The 23,761-nt window shown below is 38.6% G+C and overlaps 1 protein-coding gene across 1 annotated transcript in view; it reads right to left on the reverse strand.

Annotated features, from left to right (window-relative positions):
- The window catches only part of il1rapl1b (interleukin 1 receptor accessory protein-like 1b), a 419,828-nt gene extending 396,329 nt beyond the window's left edge, over positions 1-23,499 (reverse strand). Inside the window, exon 1 of the mRNA XM_036563167.1 lies at positions 23,094-23,499. The gene's annotated coding sequence lies outside the window, so the exon portion shown is untranslated. The remainder of the gene's footprint in view (positions 1-23,093) is intronic.
- Positions 23,500-23,761: the final 262 nt, after the last annotated feature.

The raw sequence follows: 23,761 nt of genomic DNA on the forward strand, positions 1-23,761 counted from the left end.
GATCTCTCCTTGACGTTGTTTCAGTTGGAATAACAGTGAAATCGGTAACAAAAGAAAAAGTTTATTCTTTGAAAACAGGTGCAGGAATAGTATTCTGTTGGTAAGCAGGGATGGGGAAGTAGCTAAGTAGCACACTATTTTTTGTAGTTAATAGCTGTAGCCGCTACAGTTTTATGAAATGTAGCAAGTAGCTGTAGCTGTACAAATTTTTGTGTAGCTATAGCGATAATTTTCGTTACAATTTCGCTACAGCCTTCAGGCAATCTGCGAAAAATGTGAGCTATAGAACGCAGTCATTAACGGGGCTGGTGGCGATTGTGCAATCCTGGCTTATATATATATATATATATATATAAGCCACTTTTCTCACACATCAGTCAGGAAACTTTTCCGTGAAAGAGTTGCTTGTAAAATGTCTCTCAATGTTCGACTTTTTACAAGGCTGAAGTCGCTTCTCATTCTCCTGCTTCAGGACAATTCGAACAAGAAGAAGGAGAATGAGAAGCTGACTTCAGCCTCGCGAGTTGTTGCAGATTAAACATATAATGAAACCAGCTGAGTGCTTATAAATGCAAATAAGTCCATTTGTCTCTAAATTATCGATGTTCGTCTTAAATCTTTTATTGTCTGCATTGCTGTGTGAACAGCTGTGTGACCAGCAGTCTGCACACCAATCTTCAACATTAAAGGTTGGTGAATTAGCAGTTATGTGTTAACTCCAGCGTTTAAGACCATTTATTGTCAACACTGTGTTAGAACTGTGTATTATAATGATTTTACAGCAAATGAGGATTGTTATTTTACCTAAATATCTAGTTCTGTGGAGCTGCAACAGTTCTGCAGCAATGAAGAGATTATTCAGCTGCGCAGGCCTGATTCTCACCCCAAACAGAGCCAGGGTCACTGGTGAGAATTTTGAGGCTAAAGTATTGCTGAAGTTTAACAAAGGACTCTGAATGTCATGTCTGTACATATCTTGCTGAAAAACTGCAGCAGTTTTATTTCAACAGTTGACAATGCTTTGTGCAAAATTGTTTGATTTGTATTTGGTTATTTTTATTGACTTTTGTTAGGAAAAACCTGGAATGATTGACTTTGCCTTTACTTAGTCTAAACTTTTGTTGGATATCACGCCTTTGGTTGTGTAAGTTTAATTGTTGGTTACACTTAAACTTACTTTTTGGTGATCTTTTTGTATATTTGCAGCTTTCAACTGTATGTTTCTTTCTGGCACATAATTAAATGCAGTGTCTTGTTCACACCATCAGTTGGGCTTGTTTGGTGTGTCAGGTGAAGATACACAAACATTCTGACAATTGCGCTTTGAAAGTAGCTTAAAAAGTAGTGCACTACTTTTCAAAAAGTAGCTAAAACATAGCCACTAGTTTTTTCTGGAAAAGTAGCTAAATTGTAGCTAGCTACAACCTTAAAACAGCTTCAATTAATGGAATTAATATAAATGAATAACAATTTAATAATGGATTTCTTAGAGATTTATACATCCCAAGAAGTATTCCCATGGTACTAGCTCAATGGGCATCAACATTTGTCATTGATTGGAACATAGTATGGACCCTCTCTAATGAATATGTATTAAAAAACAAAGTCAAAGAAGTAACATACAAAATCCTTCATATATATATTACCCCTGCAACAGTATAGTCTCAAAATATAACAGGTAGAGAATATATGTAATTTTTGCGGTGATAAAAATGAATGTACTGAACACATATTTTTTAACTGTATCCACTCTAAGAATTTTTGGTATGATGCAATGAAGGATATTGGACAAAAATGAACATTATATTAAGAATAGATATATTTGATATTTTATTTTATTATAAAGACTCCAATTTGGACATTTGCTACTTGCTTAATCTGTTCAGTCTACTTGGTAAATACTTTGTCCGTAAAATTAAATTTACAAAGAGAATCCCAGTGTATTTAAAAATGACTGTTGCAATTATATCTCCTCAATCCCGTATATGTATTATAAAAGAACAGCTAAACTAATAAATGTATTGAGAAAATTCAACTTTGTTTGAAGACTTGTTCCACTACCTCATGCAAGATGTGATATCTGCTTTTCAGTTTATGAATGTAATTTATTTTTTATATATATATATCATTATTATTTTTTGTATTATTCTTTCTTATTTCCTTTTTAAGCTTTTGAATTCTCATTGTGAACTATCTTTATACTGAAACCCTGTCTCTGATAATTACTTATTCCTCTAGCAATAAAAAAAAGAGAAAAGAAAGATCTCTAATCTTCCTATCTTTAATTGTTCGTCCTCTTTTTCTTTCCTTGCATCCTTTCTTTATGTCTTAGCCCCTCCTTCTGAGGACGTGTGGAAAAGATGAGAGGACGGACGAATCGATATCGACTTTAATCACTTGCACCTGTAATAAACTCTAACTAATGTAAGCCACACCACATGTTTGAAACATTTAATTACATTTTACACTTCATTTCATTACATAAATCACAATCTCTCCATTTTCAGCTGTTTCTGTCGTTTTTCAGACGGTTTTGTGCTGTGAAGGTCTGGAAGGATATGCCAGTTGAGTCCTTTTATGTTGCAGAAACGAAGGACACATTTCTTGGCTGCATTTAAGAATCCTACAAACATAAGTGGAAATTATAGGGGGTGGTCCGGAACCCCAAAGCCCCCCCATCCTTCCTTGGAAGTACAGAGAATTGTCCCTCTCAGTATATCTTTGTAAACATAATTATAAAAAAATTTAATTATATAATAATATGCACTGAAAGAACTTGTGCTAATTATAGAGGCAAAACTGATCGTTTTTAAGTTTCAAAAGTTTGCATTCTTTATTAGATTGTTGCATAAATTTGATTCATCTTTGAATGGGGTGCCAAATCCAGATCTGACTTGTTTCCACTGGGCCCTGACAGAAATCCTGAACAAAGCAATAGTTATGATCCAGAAAAATGAGGCAGATCTCAGAGATTGAATATGTGGTAGGCACAAATCAAATACAATTAATCACTTCTCCAAATATTATTTATTTGTCAACATCAGTTCATATGAAAATTTTCTTCAGGCAGTGAATGTGCTGAAACAAGAGCTTTCCATTCAACAAACTGTTCTGGAGATTTCAGAATTTGTCTAAAAATACATACTCAAATTAATAATTGCACCAGTTGGCCTTATGGCCTTGAAGCATGGTATCTGCTTTGTCTGCTTTTAAGTTTTCTGTGCACTTAAAAGTGCATAAGAACAAGACAATGCATGCTGGAGCAAATTTGGATAACTAATTATAAAGATACAGCGTAAGACTCTGCAATATCAAGACACAAGAACTGTGCAAACTTTGCAGTTTTCCCACTTTTTCTCAGCTATAGTTTTAGACAGACAAACATACAATAAATGGTCACGGGATCAGAATCAGAACTGAACAGCAAATACAATAAATTAACCAAGTAACAACACTGCTGCTACAAAAGTCCATTATTTATTGAGAAATTCGGCCCTGAAAAAAGACGCTATACCAAAGGACGCAATTATGAATTAAAAATCTGCATACCACACTGATAAAAGTACTCAGCAAACACTGTTTAGCTATAGACTGGCCAAAAATGTTGAATGCCAAAAGAACTACATAGTACTAACAGAATGAAATGGCAACAGAGCTCTACTGTACCATTGAGTGCTCAAAATTCAATGGGATTCGAAAATAATAATAATAATAAAAATATATTAATAATAATAATAATCCCAAATTTAGCAACCTTGACCATATTGAGAAAGTAACGTATCTATTAAGTAAAGTACAATATTTCCTGCCACTGTCTGAGGGATAATGAGTGACCATCTCATGCATAATCACACTTATGTGCTGTAGAATGCATACACGCAAACACACTGCCATTTTGCTACTACCATAAACCCTGTTCATTTATTGTGAACCCTCTGTTTTACTTTCGGTCGCAAAGCAGCAGTTTTTATCTGTTTATTGTTTAATATTCCCAGACCTTTTCTCACATTTTTCGCCATACCAAAAAAAGAAATAAATAAATAAAGAATTTAATTGTATGTACAACATGCCTTAGATCTTGTACGTTACCACATACTATTTCTCATGTGGAAGCATATAAGAAATCACTAATGCTATTTTGTACAATGTAAATTATAGTGTACAGATATGAAATGCACATTTGTCGTTGATCACCTACATGACCTTGTGCCCGTGAATGTGATATAGCCTTCTACCGTCTAAATGTAAGGAACCCATGAACTGAAACTTCTTTTCCTGAAAATATGAATGTATAATTCTCATGTAGCATGAAATTCACTCGCTTACCTCTAAACAGATTTGGAACTTCTACACACCCTCCGTTTTTCAAGATGGCCTTGAAAACACAAAACCATAGAAAATGAACTAAATCCACTGATATTGTCAGGTTTCACCCAGTCGTAAAAGCAGTATGTAAGAATGAAGCTAGGAGATGTGGACTGAATTTGCACTGCTTCCTGCTCTCTAGAGAGGTACAAAGACTTTTCAAAACGGGGGAATTCAAACCTGGGGCTTAAAAAAAAAAAAACTTTTAACAGGAAAAAAATATTTTTATTTTAATATTTGCATAAACACCTAATAAATGAGGCTTAAAATCCTTAAAATCAGTCAAACAGTACAATAATTTAACACAATGCCTTTCAAATCTCTCTCTCTCTCTCTCTCTCTCTCTCTCTCTCTCTCTCTCTCTTTCTCTCTCTCTCTCTCTCTGTCTCTCACTCTCTCTCTTTCTCTACAAAGAGCAGTCACAGCAGTGTGAACTCAGGCTGGAGGCACAGAGGGAGATGCTTTTATTGTGGGTGAGTGATGCACGCCATTGGGTATTCTAGTTTACGAGCCCTGCTGCTCCCAGAGCTGGCTGGTCGCGGTCTCCAGGCCACTGCAGGTCAGTTCTAATGAGAGAGGAGCCGCTCAGCATGCCAAGGCCAACTGCCGCTACCTCGACGCACATACCCTGCTTCATTTTGTTAAATTACCTGGAGATTGGCACCCCACTTCACTCACCCACATACAGGGCCGCTGGGTTCCTTCTCGTGGATCAAAGAGCAAAATCCATTATGGAAGAGTACCCCAGGAACAAACGTGTCCACTCGTCTACTCAACTCTCAACAACGCAGAGAAAGGGTTGTTATATTGCTTTGGACTGCTTCCTCTGAAGAGCTATTTGTATTTGACTGTGGCTGACATTTATTCAGACGGTGCGCTGGAAAACCTTGCAATGAAGTGAAAAAAAAACTTCACTGTAAAAATTATGACTGAGGTTTAGTGGTATAAGCTTTTCTACAATAGCAGTTACATGGCAGTGTTGTTGTAGCATAATTGATTTTAAATTGCATCGCACCTAGAAAATCTCAGACAACATAATACCAAAGTGGCTATGTGCCAGAATGAGGCTGGATGATCGGCAGCTATGTAATTATAAATTGAACATAGCCTCATTTATTTCCTTAATTTCCCAAAGCATTTGTTAAAATCATGTCTGTGTGGCTGGATAATATTTGGGTGTCATCCTATCAACTGCTCTGAGCCTGTCATTGTGCTTTTACGTGTGATGACAGCATTTGGCTGTTAGATGAGATCCTGCTGAATCAAAGCATTACAAACACTAATCCATCCATCCATATACAGGCTACAATCTTACTGCTTAACTTAGTAAATCTGTCGGTAAATCTGGATTCTAAAGTATCCCTTACAAAAAAGTATACTTATTCATTTTATTAAGTTAACTTGAAGTATATTTCCCTAGTATACTTTATGCAGTAAGTATACTAGTGAATTTATACTTATAGCCCACTATTTACTTTATGAAAGTATATTTTGAAGTAAACTTATATATGCTGTTAGTTTATTAGTTATGTGATACTAGTCCACTTTTTAGTTTATGAAAGTATGTTTTAAGTATTCTTTAGATGTAAGAGTAGTAAACTTTGAATACAAACTGGCTTACATCTTTTTACAAGTTTTATTTTGAACTGCAACTATATTGTAAACTATACTAAAAGTGAACTTACAGGTATATTGTTTAATAGTTATATACTTTACGAGTTTACTGTGGCAGCAGCCTGGGAAGAGGCGGATCCACTCTGGCTGAGAGCCCATGCAGGCCCAGAGACGCACACAGACAAACAAGCACAAGGCAACGAAGCTCTTTATTTACACCTTAATGAACACAAACAGAAACTAAACTTATCTCTAAACCTATCTTTCAAGGTCTCTCTCTCTCTCTCTCTCTTTCTCACTCTCTCTCCCTTTCTCTCTCTCTCTCTCTTTCTCTCTCTCTCTCTCTCTCTCTCTTTCTCTCTCTCTCTCTCTCTCTCTCTCTCTGCCTCTCCCCACCCCCTCAAGTGGGTACAGGGGAGTGGTTGCGCCAGCTTCGCCTCTCCACCCCCACAATACTCCTATGCCATTTTTAGTCGATGAAATTACACTTTTAGTATACTCTCAGTAAACTGCTAGTTTAATAGTTTTTATACTGCCAGTATACTTGTAAGTTTTTACCTTTAAATGTATTTTAAGTCGACTTTAAGTTAACTAATCTGAATATTACCAGTGGACTACACATAAAAATACAATCTTTATGATCAAGAACATATTTGTTTTCTTTATGAATGAAAATTTTTAAACAGATATTGTATTGGAACATATTAGGACATAGCGCTGTCGCCTCACAGCAAGAAGGGCCTGGGTTCGATTCCCGGCCTGGTGACCAGGGTCATTTCTGTGTGGAGTTTGCATGTTCTCCCCGTGTCTGCGTGGGTTTCCTCCGGGTACTCCGGTTTCCTCCCACAGTCCAAAAACATGCAGTCAGGCCAATTGGACGTGCTAAATTGCCCCTAGGTGTGAGTGTGTGTGTGAATGTGTATGTCTGTCTGTCTGCCCTGCGATGGACTGGCGACCTGTCCAGGGTGTATCCTGCCTTCCGCCCAATGACAGCTGGGATAGGCTCCAGCACCCCACCGCGACCCAGAAGGATAAGCGGTTTAGATGATGGATGGATGGATATTAGGACATAACAACTCAAATCAAAATTCCAATTCAAAACACAACAAAATCACACATTGGAAGAATTGTCAATAAAATCACCCAAATATTTATCTGTTTCTGTGTGGGTTAATAACACTGTCAGGTTAACAAGGTCAGGTTCAGTTCCAGCCATGTACTATTTATTCTAAGCTATTTCACACCAAACTATACGCCAATAAAGTGTACATAAACTTTGTGTATAGGTATACCTCATCAAAAGGTTGAGTACAAGTATAGGCCAAATATACTTAAAATTTTCTGTGTACTTGTCAGTATAAGCCAAGTATAATTTTGTTCAGTATATCTCTGATAAGTACACAAAAAGTAAACTTAAAGCATACTCATTTATTTTTCATGTAAAAGCTAATACTACTAGCTAATACTACTAATAGCTTACTTCTTTTTAATAAGGAATGTTACATACTCCAACAAAAATCTTGCTGCTAAACAATACTAATCTTATGTTTTAAAAGCTGGTCTTCACAAGGTGTCATTAAACTGTAAATTGTAATCTAAAAACTTCAAGCCAAGCTAAAGTCTTTTCTGAGCAGCATAGATATTCAGCACCAAAGGCAACAGTCTCATGCTACAAAAGCTGAAGAGAGGAATTAAATACAAACTGGGCTCCATCTATTCACAAGCTGTTCCAAGGTCCATTGAAATATATGCTGGTTCAAACTTCTAAAACGACCAATTGTTTATATCTCCTAACACCCTAGTGTGCTGACGTAATTCTTTCTCTGACTGGCGAAGGTCAGATAATGTTCTGGCAGACTGGTAGCTAATCAATCCTATTGACCATCGACTTGCTTCTGAGAGTTAGATTTTTGTTCATAAAACAGATTATTTGTTAAGACACAGCTAGCATGTTTAGTTCACTGAGGAGAAAGATGACCCTGCACTCCTCATTCTATACTATTCTATACCATTCTATACATTCTATACCAGTCATTGGGCCTCATTCACCAATATCTTAAGTTTTTTCTTAAATTTGTTCTTGAGAAAGGTCCCAAGAAAAAAGTCTAGATCAGATTCATTTGTTCTTAACACGTGTTCGTGTTCTTAAACCGCAGAATTGTTTGCACCTTTGTGCTCTTGAGTGTGTGTAGGTTCTGTTCTTACCCAAGAAAAAAAAAAAACTACTTAAGAACCTTCATGTTTAAGACTGTAGATCAGAACTTGTGATGTTTTTGGTCACTAGGCCAAACCACTCAAGTGAGCTTCTGACCATTGTGTAGCAAACATTTTCAGGTTGGGAGTTTGTTTGAAGGAAAACTGTTGATTAATCAGATCTTTTATTTGGTAGCAGTTGTCATACACTCCTAAAAAGGTTCCTTAATTGTATTGACTGGGATATACAGTTCTAGGAAAAAGCATTAACTGATATACAACCTTTACATTATATCAAGGTTCTTTAAACATTAAAAAGATTCTTTAGACTTACACATCCCATTTACAGAAAAAAGACTTTGAAGAACCATTCATCAAAAAGTTCTTTAGAGAATGGCACTCTAAGGAACTCTTATTGCCATTTTTATTTTTAAGCGTGTCATGTTATACAGTATTATACAAAATTTTCATGGCATGAATTTCCATGGCTGAGCAGCTGCATGCAAACCTTACATCACCAAGCACAATGCCAGGCATCAGATGAAGTGGTGCAAAGCATGCCACCACTGAACTCTGGAGCAGTGGAAATGTATTCTGTTGAGTGACGAATCATGCTTCTCTATCTGGCAGTCTGAGAGATCAGTCTGGGTTTGGGGAATGCCAGGAGAATGTTATCTGCCTGACTACATTGTGTCAACTGTAAAGTTTGATGGAGGAGGAATATGGCTATGGGCTTGTTTTTCAGGGGTTGGCCTAGGCCCCTTAGTTCCACTGTAGAAATCTTAATGCTTCAGCATACCAGTACACTTTAAATAATTGTATGCTTCCAAGTTTGTGGGAACAGTTTGGGGAAGGCCCTTTTCTGTTCCACCATGACTGTGCCCCAGTGCACAAAGCAAGGTCCATAAAGGCATGGCTGGGTGAGTTTGGTGTGGAAGAACTTGACTGGCCCGCAAAGAGCCCTTGTAGTGGATGCCCTACAGATTTTTTTCCTTCAGTCTATTTTCACCTCAACAGACTCATAAATTTGGCTCAATAAAGTCAAAATCCACACACACACACACACACACACACACACACACACACACACACACACACACACACACAGTCAGATCTCAAGCCCAGTTCAGTTCTAATCAGAAGGCTATACTTAACCTGTGCTCTTCTTTAGCGTGGTGTCTGAGCAGGACAGAAATAAAGTTAAACCTAATCAAGAGTGCTATTTCGACATGTTCTCCAGGCCTGGGAGTAGGGTGTGAGGGAGGCCATCAGCCCCAAAACTACTCACTGCTATGAGAGTGCCAAATATGCAGCAGCAACGAGGCACTGGGGGACAGAGGTAGTCTCTCCTGCTCTGCTGCCGAACGTGTTTAATAAAAGATAAGCGAATCCAGCCCAAATCTCTCCAAACAAGCACTGCAGTATTGAAATTCAATACCTGAATTATTCAGTCCATTCGCTGTTTTATGGCCCATTATGCTCCCTTGTTGAGCAAGACTCTGCTCAGCATCTTACACATGGATGACATTGGTTCCCAGATCTTTTTCCTTGCTATTTTTCAGTTCACTCTTTATTAGGAGGGCTAAAATGTTTCCTGGCACTCACTAGAGGACTGTAAAAAGAAAAATGAATCGAAAATAAAACCCAAAATGCATGTAAATATTTTGACAAGGCAGTGCTACATAATGGCCATGCAGGACTGTAGAACAGTCCAACGGGTTTGAAGGAGAACACTAAGGGTCCAGGGAGGCACACAGCTCTAAAAACAGCCATGTCTAAATAAATACCTTTGTTCCCTAACTTTCTGATACAGACTTTATTTTTAAAATACTTTGCAGGAGGATTTATTTTTGTGTGAAAAGACACCATTCTGAAAGGCAACTTAACCTGTAATTTCTTGTAGCATAAAATTAATACTGTCAGAGTTAATATCCCTGCAGAAAGTTATCACATGAAACTGTTACAAATATAATGCTCAAACTCAGAAACATGTGTAGGTTCACTGGTCAATTTTAATGGTAAAGTAATAAAATGACTTTATTTGCACTGTAGACATTGTGAACCCATCCCTTTCACCACTACTGCAAAAACATCCAAGTTTCTCTACAATGCACAATTTTCACATCAAACCATACTGAATGACGTTGTTAACATCTCAATGATTAAATTATTAAGTTTTGAAAAAAATCTGTGGAATTCCTCTTTAAAATCAGATTTCCATTTTTTTCCCTTTAGACTACCTCATGGATCACAAGCCAAAGCCAAGAAGACATCCTCATTTAAATCAACTCAGTGCAACTTCCTACACCACTACAAGTGGGACTTAACACCAACCCCCTGCTAAGAGTCTGTTGAGCAGACAGACTCCCATTGACTCATTAGTGCAGAGTGACAGAGAAGCCTGGTGAATGTCTGCCACACACATATACACACACACACACAGGTATGGCTGCATGCAGGCTTGGCACTGAGCAGGATATGGAGCTCCTGTGATTTATAATGGCCGCACTCACAGCACTGGTGTGTTATTCCATCATCCATCATGGCAGGGCTAAATCTGGGAGAAGTTAACCACATCAGTCAACGGAGCATGAAACTGACTCCCTCTTGTACTGTTAGTACAAACGATGCTTATGCCGATGACTGTGGAAGATTGCGGTTTGTGCGCTGTGAATAATTGCAAATCAGCATGTAGCATAAGATGAGGCTTCATTATTAGAATTACAAGGGAACCTAATTCTAACTAATGCTGCTGGAATGTTTATGGTCACAAGGGCTCTCAGCTCTGGGCCTCAGAAAGAGAAAGAGACAGAAGCAAAGTTAAGCAAGTTCTACCTTTATTAACAAGTTGGGTAGCTTGTCCTGCCAAAGCCTTGACTTAAAAAAATAATGGAAAAGAAAAAATAATAAAAGAGAAAAGAAATGTCACCACACATTTTTCATCTTCGCGTCCCTCTCTGGGTGATTTGATTGACAGGTCTGGCTCCCTGGTCTTTATTAGATGGTAAATAAAGCTGAAGGTTTCTGCACAAACATGCGAGCACAAAAGCAGCTCCCTGAGCGAGAGAAGGCTCTGAGGAGCAGCAGAGCCTGGAAGAACTGCCACTGTGGCACTCAGGTTTAATCAGCCAAATCATTCTAAAACAACAACGCATCATATGCCGGTGTCCCAAGAGCACATCGGAAAGGGAACTACACACCTTTCTCCCCACAAGCAAGCAGGCTGCAGTTTTAATTGAAAAAGAAGAGAGGTTGTAGAATTCACACATGAATGAACAAAGGAGGTCAATTCTGCAGAGAAAGATGGACAACACATGCACTTTTTTATAGCTTGTAAAGACATGGGGTTACATATATGTCCCATATATATATATATATATATATATATATATATATATATATATATACACATAGTCCCTGTAATATAAAAATTCATAAAAATAGAAATGGTCCCAAATTCTCTTAAAAAACATTTTGTGTGTGTTATAATGTTATTCCTGTGCTATAGGTGAAGTCTGCATACATTTTATACGTGTTTGTTATTGTAACTATTATGGGGCTTTGTGTTCAAATGTACCAGTTCAGCTGGATTGCTGTCATAAAGAAGGGGTGCCTCACATCTGACATCCAAGTGACACAAGTGTTCACTCTATGAACTGTGTTGATTTAAAATGTTTTATAAATTTAAAATTGATGTACATCTTTTAGGCAATTTCAATCAGACACGCCAGAGCCCAACTGATAGGAAAATTATTTGGTAATACCAATACCAATTTTAAAGCTACACTACGTAAGATTTGGGGATTTGGAAACTTGCTTTGAATCCTTCCCAAGTGGATGAATCTGATGATTACGAGTGTGTTGAAAGGGTATACAAAAAGAACTCAGTCAAAATGTTAACGATATGTCTTCATATGATGTAAGTGAACTATCTACTATTGTCATCATATCTTCATTAGTATAATAAAGACATGCTAAACATCAAGATTGTGAGTTCAAAACATAGCAAAAATAGTCCTTTATTGTTATCATCAATAGCAGCCAGTATTATTATTGGACTCTGATTTGAATTCAGTAACTGTCTTTCAAAACTCTGGCTTTTATCAGACAGAAACTGTGCTGTAACTTGACTGTAAATGTTTCCAGTGGAGGATCCAAACCAGGATCAAGCTATGTTTGTTCAGATTAGAACATCTGAGCATGCTGAGAATGGTCCATCACCCAAATAATGTCTAGTCAGTATTGGTCCTATGGTAGTCCCTTTCCATTCCATGGACAAGGTAGAGTGGCTGATAAATTGTGCACATGAGCTACAGTGTACCTATGGTAGGGGTACCTGATAAAATGCACAGTTAGAATAGGTGCAAGGTATTATTCATGTCTGAATCATAAACTAATCATTCTTTTAAACTGGTACTTTTCAATGAATTGGTTCAACTGATTAAAAAGTCTAGCTGAATCAAACTTTTCAATAGCATCTTTGCAGCATTTATCTCTGTGTTTCGGCTGAATCCTTTACAATTTAACTTCATAAAACACAGAACACCACATATTTCTAATTATTGTTCTGAATCGGCATGTCTTCTTCACATAGTCTAGCCTGTAGCTTCCTGGTATGTGTTTGTGCCATGTGTATACAACCTCTAGGGGCTCCCTGGTAGAGTCGAGTCAAAGTAAAACAAACTGAAAGTAAAATTAACTGAACTAAGTTATGCCAATTAAGTGGCATCTGATTGGTTGTGTTCTATGTGTGATAAATTAGGAAGAATTTTTAGTTATACAAAAGTGGGAGTTTTGCGGATATTAATTTTTGATGCAGAAAGCTGTGCTTATTATTTTCTGTAATAATTGTTTACACGCCTGGATCTGACAACCCCATGCATGCCATAAAATCAATGATTGTTCCTGGATTTGGTATCATTTTTCTTTTTGACCAAAAATGGACAGTCATGTCCCTTGAACAAGACAATTCCTCAGCCATTCCACATCAATGCCTCACCAATCCTCTTCCAGGCTGCCTCTTTCCAGTCAGCAAGCTTTCTCTGCAGGATAGAGAGGTGTCAAACGGTGGTTGTGTGGAGCTGCTGATGCGACTAGTCCCTCTCCCTTTGAAAGCAGCACCAGGTAGCTACCCAACAGATGTTGTTTCTCTTATGCACCTTCTTCTGTACCGCTCCTGTACTCAGAGAACTGGGCATTTGTCAGTCTTTTTATGCTTAAGTGTCAGCTTGTACACTGTGTGTGTGTGTGTGTGTGTGTGTGTGTGTGTGTGTGTGTGTGCGCGTGTGCGTGTGTGTGATGTGCAAAAGTCTTTGAGTCTTTGTTAGAAAACTACAGAAGAACAGGAGTAACCCATAAAATCAGGACCAACGAAATTGCCTTTTTTGTTGTGAAGTACTTCCTTACAAAAGCTACGTTTCATTTTTCAAACAGAACATGTAAAAACATTTTTGTTACTGACATAGGGCTAGGCATAGAAATATTTTTATATAAATACATGTGTTTCTCACTCTGGTCCTCAGGGGCCTGTAGACAGTCCACATTTTGCTCCAACCTAACTCATAACAAGGGATGAAACAACTATGTGAATTGTTCAGGGATTCCTGGGGACTGGGTTTAGAAACACAGATATATACAATTGCACACAAAAGTCAGAACGTCCTCCAGTCAAATTACATTACAAATTTATTGTGCCTAAACTTTTGCAAATGACTGCAGAAAGCTATATATGGCTGCTGTCCTAACAAAACCTCCTATCTCTAAAAAGGTAACATTATAGGAGAAGGAAAGACATTTGTGATTTTCATGTATATCAACATAAGATTTTATTCCAAGTAATTGAAATGGATTATTTTTATTATTGGTCCATTTGCCATGACGTGTTCACACAATGTAAACACCAGCTAGCATTTACTAATGCTGTAAAAAAAAAAAAAAACATTAATAAATTAATTGGCATCTGATTTGTTATGTGTTCTATGCATGATAAATCAGGAAGAAGGCATGACTCACAATAGTAAGTCTGGTTACTTGATTTACCCGTTGGATATTTGATTCACTAGCAGAAAATGACTGCTTGAATTTGAAACACCCTCCCCCTTCCACCAATGGAGAAAAATGACTGCACTTACATTACTTGTTCAGGCAATATAGTCACTGTAAAATTGGGTCACCTGTTCTTTTGATATTCCCTGGCAGCTTTTCTACAAGTACACAAATTGTTAACAACATAATTTACTATTACTAATACATAATATTAACTATTACATAAGTGTTAGGGTTAGGACCAGGGTTAGGGTTAGGTATAGGTATAGGGATACAGAAAAGTTAAGTTGAATTGTATATACCTTTTATTGAATGTCAGTTTATGTTTTAATGCAAGTGGCTTTTTGCCTGTTGACCTGCTTTTCTCTTTAAATGTTTATATTTTAATTTCATTTCTCTGATTAAATGAAACTTAGCGCTTAGCGTTCAAAATTCTGTTTTGAATGTGTGCACACAACTGCTCAGAAACTATGAGGTAACAGTAGTAGTTAACTACTGTCATTCCTAGAGTGACATTTTATCTCACAAAATTGGTCAAACCCATGGTAAATCAAAACACCACTGATTGATTTAATTTCAAATTACATTGGTAGTTATGCTGTTAAGAAGTAGAAGCTCAGAATGATGTCATTTTTGAACTTCACATGTTTAAGAGATGAAGTTGGGGAAAACATGGATGGAGTAATATTACTGTTATTACTTTTGTACAGGTCCTAAAGTCCTAACTAATGGATGAGTTGTTTGGCCATATCTGCATAGATACCATGTAGATACCACAAAGGAAAAAAAAATTCTGGTTAGACAATTTTTCATTGGATGTTTTAATATTTTAACCCTTTAGTTTCCAAATAAAATGTAACAGTGAAATAAGAGTAAAGCTATAATGCTGTGCAGAGTTAAATACAAGAATTATAATGATTCTATTACATAAAAATGAAGTAGAAATTACAGACATTTATTTTTAGTTCCCAGGAATTCATTATGCCCTTAAGGCTCCCCGCTGCTGGTGGCAACTTTTAATGAATCGCCAAAGTCTGAATGTAAAGTTGAAGATAGATTAGGAAGGGTTAAAAGCATCTACAAACCATCTACAGTGTTGCCAGACATCGAGCTGAGGCTGCCACTGGTGTTATGAGCAGACTTCATACCTTGCCCTTTATAAAATGTTCTCCAAAGCCAAACACAGCAAACACAAGACTGCAAAAGTCATTATTTATAGGGTCCATTGTATCCAAGAAGGCCTTAATGATTTACACAGTGAAGTTGGAGGGTTGCTAGTTGATTCTCTCTCTCTTTTTCTCTCTCTCTCTCTATTTGTCTCTTGTGAGACATCACTCTCGTAGACAAGAAGTGTTGGTCAATGCTGAGTTATCTGTGCTGCAGAAGCAGCTATAGCCTTCAGCTGATACTACAATAAATCCAAGGTCTCTTTCCAAAAGCTGCTGGATTGTGAAGGGAGGAGGTTTATCCATCTTGTAATGTGCACTGTATCACACAGAAAACCTTCATGAATGAGTAACCAGAACCGCCACTGGCAAATGTGTGCAGGCAAAAAAAATCCTTCAATAGATTTTCACTTTTTCCTTTTTTTAACCCAGAGCCTATGAACGTTCTATTATATTTTGCACATATGTGCTATGTGTCTAACATACACACCAACCTTATTTTGCAAGCAGCGAGGCCCTCACAGGTGGCTCTGTTGGATGTAACAAAAAAAAGCTTTGGATGGCAGTAAAAAGGATGAACATGATAATTCTAGCGTTCTGCTGAGCTGCGGCCCGTTTGCTCCATCACTGACAGAACTATTCGCTTTAGCCCACCTTGCCTCAGGGAAAAGAAACACACACAAAAAAGATTTGATTACACCTGTGAATGCAATTTCATCTGGGCAGTAGGACAACACTTTCATCGCCTCAATCTTTATTTCTGTGTGTGAAACAATTGACCAGCATTTCATCTTTCCATCCCCTTGGGATGCTTCCATATATTTTTCTGAAGCACAATATAAGCCGACAGTGGGAAAATGATTTTGTTATAACTCTTATGCCACAACATTAGCTTGCTTCTGTCAGGATAGTGCCACCAAAAAGACTGAGAGGGAAAAAAAACAGCCAAGTCGGAGTACGGAATGCCCTCATTTCAGTATTGGCTACTATACAGTCCTGTTCATCCTTTGTAAATTATAAAATATAATTGTGTATATACAGACCACATAAAAGGTCGATATACACAAGCACTTTAGTGTATGAAAAGAATAATACACAGAATCAAGATGACACTACTGGCCTATATTTCCCTTCTGATGCCTTGAACTAAAAAACAACTGGTCCATGAAAATGGCTTGGTAAAAGAGAGACAGTGTGCATTTTGCAGGCTCCTCTAAATGACGGTCATTGAGATGTTTAGAGTGGACAGCCGGAGGCCACTGAAGAAAGAGCCCATTACCAGAGTCTTTCTTACTATGGCAGTTCTCAACCACCAGGCTCCCTGCTAGCTTTTCCTGCTATTTTTGCAATTCTCAGTCTGAATTAAGGTGAAGACTGAAATGCAAATGTTCACCTCCATCTTTCGTGATCCATGCTGTTCTTTACAAGTGGACGATGTGTAAGTGTACAGAAGTATGCCCCTGAGCCCTTATTTTCCATGTGACTGCCTCTCTCGCCTGTTCTCCTAGATGTTTGACCATAGATGTGATGGATCAAATCAAGAGGCTTCTGGGGGAACCCTCTCAGCTCAGCTTTGCCTGAGTTGACTCCCTTAAAAAACGAGGCAGTCCAAGCAAGTTCCTGTGATGGTGTGAATATGGGTTTTCTTATTACATCCTTACCAGGAGATCCCTCTTAATGTAATGGTGAGCAAGCAGGTAGGTTAATTTATGGTGATTATACAGTCTGTAGGCTAAAAATTGCTCTGTGATTTCTAACTCTACAGGATCCTTACCCTGTGTCTGGGGAAGCTTGCATTACTCCTACCACAAATGGACGGTTGCCATCAGTGTCTGCATATCAAAGGCATGTTTAGCTGGGTCTAAACTCCTACTGTTCTCATACCTGCAGAGACTGCAAGATTGGTTCATGTTAGGGGATGCTTTTAACATGTTGTCGCTTTGATTTGTAAGTGCCATATAATCTCTATTTAAGCAATGACTCTGGGACAGCTGCTTACTTTTTTCAATAGAGCATTTTCTAGAGGTTCTATGTTTTGTCTTTTATGTACAACATCATTTTATATCTTCATCCCTTTATTAACTTATTTGTAGAAGGTATGTGTTGTGCCCCATTAATATACCAATGGGGGCTTCCTAAATTCCATTCCTGAAGATTTTGTCCAAAATTACAATCAATTTATTAGTTGAATAATAATTAAATAATGTAATGTTAACTATAACACTGCTTACAGCTTACTGGAGTGCTATTGCTGCAGAATGAAACTGTTTTCCTCTACTGTAGATCATTGTACTTAACTAATAATGGCTTTTCAAAATTAGCCGTCTGATAGGTGCCGGTATGAGATCATATCTATTCAACTGTCTTTCAGATCACTGAGATAAAGCATTTGATTTGTTTCATTAGAGCCATTGTGCACTCTGTTGACCCCTGATCTCTCTGATTAATATAGTAATTACCAGAACAGTTCGCAAACCACAGTGAACCACCTCTGAGCTCGCCCTTGTGCTTTTTGTTCCTAACAAACCTACAGATGCCAATTACTAGGTAGTTCCTCTGAAGCAACTTCAGGGTTAAATGCTTTTTTTAAGGCTCCAATAGTAATGGGACGGATTCATTTATTGTTTTCTAACCACTGCATTACCATGACCCTGATTTAACCAATCATTGTTAAATCAGGATCATGTTCAATCATTGTTTTCTCTGTCCAGTAATAGCTGTGGACAGGCTTGAGCTTCTATCCTTGGAGATCCTGATTTTCAATATGAGTTGAGCTACTGAAATGGGATGTCATAATAGTCTTGAGTAAGTAAGTAATACAATTTAGTGTGCATTCCACTAACATCATGTATACTGGGTATTTCACCAGCAATCTCTTTTGTTTTTTTTTTTAAATGGACTACACGGTACAGATGCACCAGAATAGTAATTCTGGGCTGTCAAGCTCAAAGCTGATGACATTCCATACAAAAACTCGGACTAAATACCTGGGTAAGCATTACAAAGAAATATAAAACTTATTTGTGTGATGTGGTAAAATGGAGACATTTTAGCTCAATAGCGCAGTGTTGCCTAAACGTTGTGCCCATCTGGAATACATTAACTGCATTGCCAAATATCAATTTGGATTATCGGTCAAATCTAAACCATCAGTCCAATGACAATGACTCTTTAAAAATAAGTATCTGCTATCAGCACATGCTTCCGATATCATCCTGTATACCTGCTTTGTGCCTTTGTATTTTCTCTATAACACCATTTGATTTAAAAATTGAATAGACAGAGAAATTCTTGTGACTTTTCTCTGCATTTCCTTTTGACAAAGAATGAGCCAGCTTTGTTCAGGCTACAGGAGTTAAAAAAGGCAGCAACGGAATTTCGACTGTATCGAAGGAACTGGCATGTGGTAGACAGGGGCCATAAGACCTCTGCTTCATATCAAGCAGCTGTGTACTGTAATTCCAGAACATTTAACAGACCATTGATGTACAGAGAGGAGTTATGAAAGCACACAAGACTTCAGTTCGGCTTCAGAAACCTATAGCCAGGAGCGTATACGTCAGACCTAGTAAACATTCTTTAATTATTTCTGTGAGTCAGCGATATCATAAAACACTGCTAGCAACTGAATGCAGCCTGCGATCTCTCAGGAGTTTTTAAGATGTAATTATCATTTCAGAACATCAGTTCTTACCACTTCATGGCAGTAATTATATCGTTATCTGTGAGCGCAAATATAAACCTTAAACACAGCAGTAAGTACCCCTCATACAGCCAAAGAAAGATTACTAAAAATCTGCCTCCTTCCCATAGAGAGCTTAAAATCAAATCTATATAAGCATTGAGAGCACTTGGCTTGGCTTTGCTTTGCTCCTGTGCAAATTCCATCTCATCTTGCCGTATGACGCACAAGCAAGCAGGCTTCGTCCCCAAAGCCCAAGCTCTTCATGAAATGCCAGTGCCATCAGTGCCTTTCACAATAATTACAAATATAACAGGGAAGATAAAGAGACATCTAAAGAGTCCCTGTGGCAGTGCTGCACTTGCAAATCCACAGCAATTGGTCCAATCATTCTAGTCTCAACACATGGTATTCCACAATGGGCCACAAATCCTCATTTCCATTTGCACACAGATGCACACATATGCACAAAAGTGAATTCACAAGAAGATACAGACACACATACACACATGAACCAATTACTACAGTCCCTCTAATGAATTTGTTTGAAGATATAGACCAGACTCTCTAATATTTCTGTACTTAGTACAGTGTAGCTTTGTCCAAAAATAAATAAATTTTTAAAACTGCTCTCTGCTCCTCTATATTGCTTTTTTTGCGTGCATGTGCACTCATGACTGAATGTGATGGAAGCTTTTGCTGTACTGCAGCCTTTAAAAATCAATATAAGGCATCCGAATAATACAGAGCCAGTATTTGTTGATAGTGAAATAATAGATATTTTCCCTTCATCTATTAAAGCTATTAACTCAAGACTCTGTTAACAAAGCATGGACCCAAATGCGCTATTATGCATAAAAGGTCGTGATTGGTCAACTTTATTTACATCAACTTTATTTTGTGATACATATAATTGTTGTTACAGTGGGCATCGAAAATACACAACTTGTTTTGCTAGCCTACATAAAGCAGAATAGTTGGAAATTCTATATCATTTTGTTATACCATAATAATGATATTTTGCCAGAATATTGAGGGGTTTCTATCATGCAGCCCCAGCATAAAGTAATGGAGAATGGACTTTTTGGCTTGTTAAAATCCCAGGCCTGTTGTGAGATCAGTGGGCTGTTACTGGGGTGCTGTATCTTTCAGTGGCCTGAGGGATGGAACAGACAAGCTTAAGCACCAAAGGCGAACAAGCTGTTGTTTAAGCTCTGCGCTCCCAGAGCATATTCTCTTCATTATGCTGTCCTTTTGCCCCTTTGTCTTGCTCTCTCTCTCTCTCTCTCTCTCTCTCTCTCTCTCTCTCTCTCTCTTTCTCTCATCCCCATACAAACTCACACTCTCTATCTATTCTACTGCCTCCAGAAACAAAACAATTTCATGGCTAGTATGTGAGCTGTACACACCTTCTTTCTCTTCCTCTCCATTGTTCACTTCATTTCTCCTCTATTATGTCTAAGTACCCATTTCGCATGAAAAAAAACAGATTTTCCTCTGATCGTTCTTTCAATGATCCATATGCAAATTACCTCATTAAGCACTCTGATTGGTTGCATTTAAATTCTTGCATTTTTATGACTTCTTATTCCCCAAATGCTCATAAATTGAACGTAATAACATTTATACACGACACTAAATCACATTGATATAAATATGAGTTAACATAGCCTATAAGCGAGGGAAGTCTAAGGCCCTGGGGATGCTAAGTCCATAAATTGGAGAACATTGTAGAGTGGCATCTAATTAAGGTTTGAAAAAAAGGGCATCATAGCTACATTTCATTTCTTTAAACAAAAGCAATACCTCAGGGGGAAATTACAGCAGATAAGGTTGTGTGTGAACATAAGTATATTTAATGAAAGGTGGGGAGTCATAAACTCAAAAATTGCTGCAACTTACGTTTGACAGCAGTCTGGATAGAGATTTAAACTAATAAAAACAAAAAATTATCTGTTGTGATTTAAATGCATACTGATAATAACTGAAGACAGTGAAAATTGAAGAAATAGAATCCATCTTATGTTAGCGACAGAGGTTTCCTTGGCATTTCACACAACTGAGTCTTGATGGGGCAAAAATACCATCTAGCCACTATTGAACCAATAAACGAATGGGATTAAATGTAAAATGGCAGAATGAAAGTTAAAAGCTCGTTTTGTCACAGGAACTGTTTGTTTTTATTTTAAAGAAGTGTTTTTTTTTGTCATCTTGTAAGCATTCTTGTTTATCACAGGAGGTCGAGTGCTAGTTCTAGTTAAATTGACAAGATGTGTAGAATTACTTCAACTTCCTTGAGAATAGAATCTGATTGGTTCAACTTTCATCAGTGCTCAAAAAGGCTTGAGTGCATGAAAAACCTGTGTACATATCTAAGCTCGGACACATATTCCTCCAGATTTGCCTTTCATGTAGAAAAAATGGATATTGGCAGAGGTGTGCTGAGTTATTTCTGAGGCATGTTCTTTAATTTGTTCTTACCCAATGAAGGTTATTGGACTTGTATTTGAAGAATGTGTCATTACAAAGGTAAGGAAGGCTTTAATCAGTCTGTCACGTCCAGAACAGCAGGCGATAAAAGGGCCTAACGTGGTTCAGACTACAGAACTGTGCTGAGACAAAGACAGTTCAGGTCTAGCCTATATGCAGCTATTTTCCACTGGGACACTAAAGTTCAGCACTAAATCAGGTTTAAATCAAGTCTCCAGGGAACATATGCTGAAGTGTACTCTAATGAGCAGCTCGGAAGTTGGCAGGCTCGGGTCTAAGCGTTTCTCCTTCATACTGAGCGCAATCTTTCACCAGCATGCAGTACTACTCCTCCTTCCTCATTACTTCAATCTTCATCACAACAACCGAAGTATTAGGAACCCAACAGACTGCACTATGAGCTGGCTCTGAAATCAAACTTAAACGGCTGTCAGCCTTCCGTCCATCAAGGTTATTGGAGCAATATAGAGGAATTCCTTATTCAGATGGGACTTGGGCTTCAATATTGGTTTGACAGATAAATTCCTCATCTTCATCGCCAGAGCACACCTCATTTAGAGAGAAGCGTCTCTCTCTGCTCTGCTCTCTGCTGGTGTTTTACTGTAGCTACGCGCGTGATGCGTTGAAATGCATTGGCAAGTGTCAGACTTGCCATAACGCAGGCTACCCTCACGAATGCTGCAACGCAGGCTGACAGGAGCCACGGAAGATTTGGTTGAAATCTCGTCGGCCGTGGCGATGGGAGAAAAGCTCAGCTGCGTATTTCCACGGGGCGGTTTGTGCGCGCGTGCGTGTGTGTGTGTGTGTGTGTGTGTGAGTGTGTGCGTGCTGCGTTAAGTTTGCAGTGCGATGTGAAGCAGACACAAGGATCAGGCGGCCGAAGGCATTTCTGTCATAAATGTACCGCTCATTCTCACATATTCAGACTGCTGTCAGAAAATGATGCAGAGAGACTACTGTTCACTTAGACAGCACCGCTCCCTCCCTCTCTCTCTCTCTCTCTCTCTCTCTCTCTCTCACACACACACACACACACACACACACACACGCACACCCTCATGCGCACGTTAAAGCGTATCACGTTATCTTAATGATTTGTTCCTCTCACAAGCGAGCGGTCATAAAAAATCACTGCAGGGTTACAGCCGTTTCATTCCAATATCTCAGAAACAAACTGCTGCCTAAATTAAGATATTTAAGACAAAGCCTACAAGTTACAGTGGCATACACGTTGCAGAAACGCAGCTAGAAATCGCGAGAATACATACATGCAGAAAACTAGAAGACAGTGTAAAAACGATACCAGCATGAAGCAGTGAAGCGAACATTGCAGACCGATGAAGCAAGATCGCCTCAAATTATTCAAGGAGCACCATTCTGTCTTTTATATTGGCCAGAGTTGGTGACTCTGAGATGTGCTATCCCCGTGATTGCTTAAACCAAACGAAATGGACCAACTGCCTTTTCGGATCTCATGACGAATTATCTTCATTGAACTTTAACACAATGGAAAAGGAAAAAGTGAGAAATGAGCTTACCCCAAAAAGCCCCAAAAACGATCGTATCCCGCTGTCAGTACAGACCGAGAGTAACCATCACACTGGCTGAACAGGCAGAAAACACCTCTCCGTCTTCCCGTAAAAAGGAAAATCAACGAAAGATGAAATGATGGAGCAATAGACTATCCCAGTCAGGCAAGGCTGGATCTCGGGCTCTCATGAGGGCGGCTTAATCCGAAGCAGAGACGCATGCTGGCAGCCTTTAAATTGTTCAGAATGCGCGCAGGGTCTCTCAGCCAGATGTGAGGACCAGGAGGGGGTGGGGGGAGACAAACTTAGGCTAATCTTGAGAAAGAAAACTGAAGGAAGGCGTGCGAGGAGATGGAGGGGTCTTCATCAGTGAAGTCTGGAGCGTGTCACAGACGTCCCCCGCCGTGGCCGCAGTGCCCAGCCATCCCCCGCGCGCACATGGGGCGCTCTCCAGCAGCACGCAGCGTCGCTAACGCTGACGACACCTAGCTTCTATGGAGAAGTATCCTGCGCTAGCACATCCGACCCGGGGGGCTTTCCTCTGGAGCTATGTGCACAATCGCAGCCCCTCTTGCAGTCCCCGCGGTCCTAAAGCCTCCGCCGCTGCTCAACAAGCGCGCGGGCGCCAAAACGCGCAGCCAGCATCCATCGCGGGCGTGAAAGACGGTAGGATGGCG

Source organism: Colossoma macropomum, unplaced genomic scaffold, assembly GCF_904425465.1.
Source record: "Colossoma macropomum unplaced genomic scaffold, Colossoma_macropomum, whole genome shotgun sequence".
In the NCBI taxonomy this organism is placed as follows: Eukaryota; Metazoa; Chordata; class Actinopteri; order Characiformes; family Serrasalmidae; genus Colossoma; species Colossoma macropomum.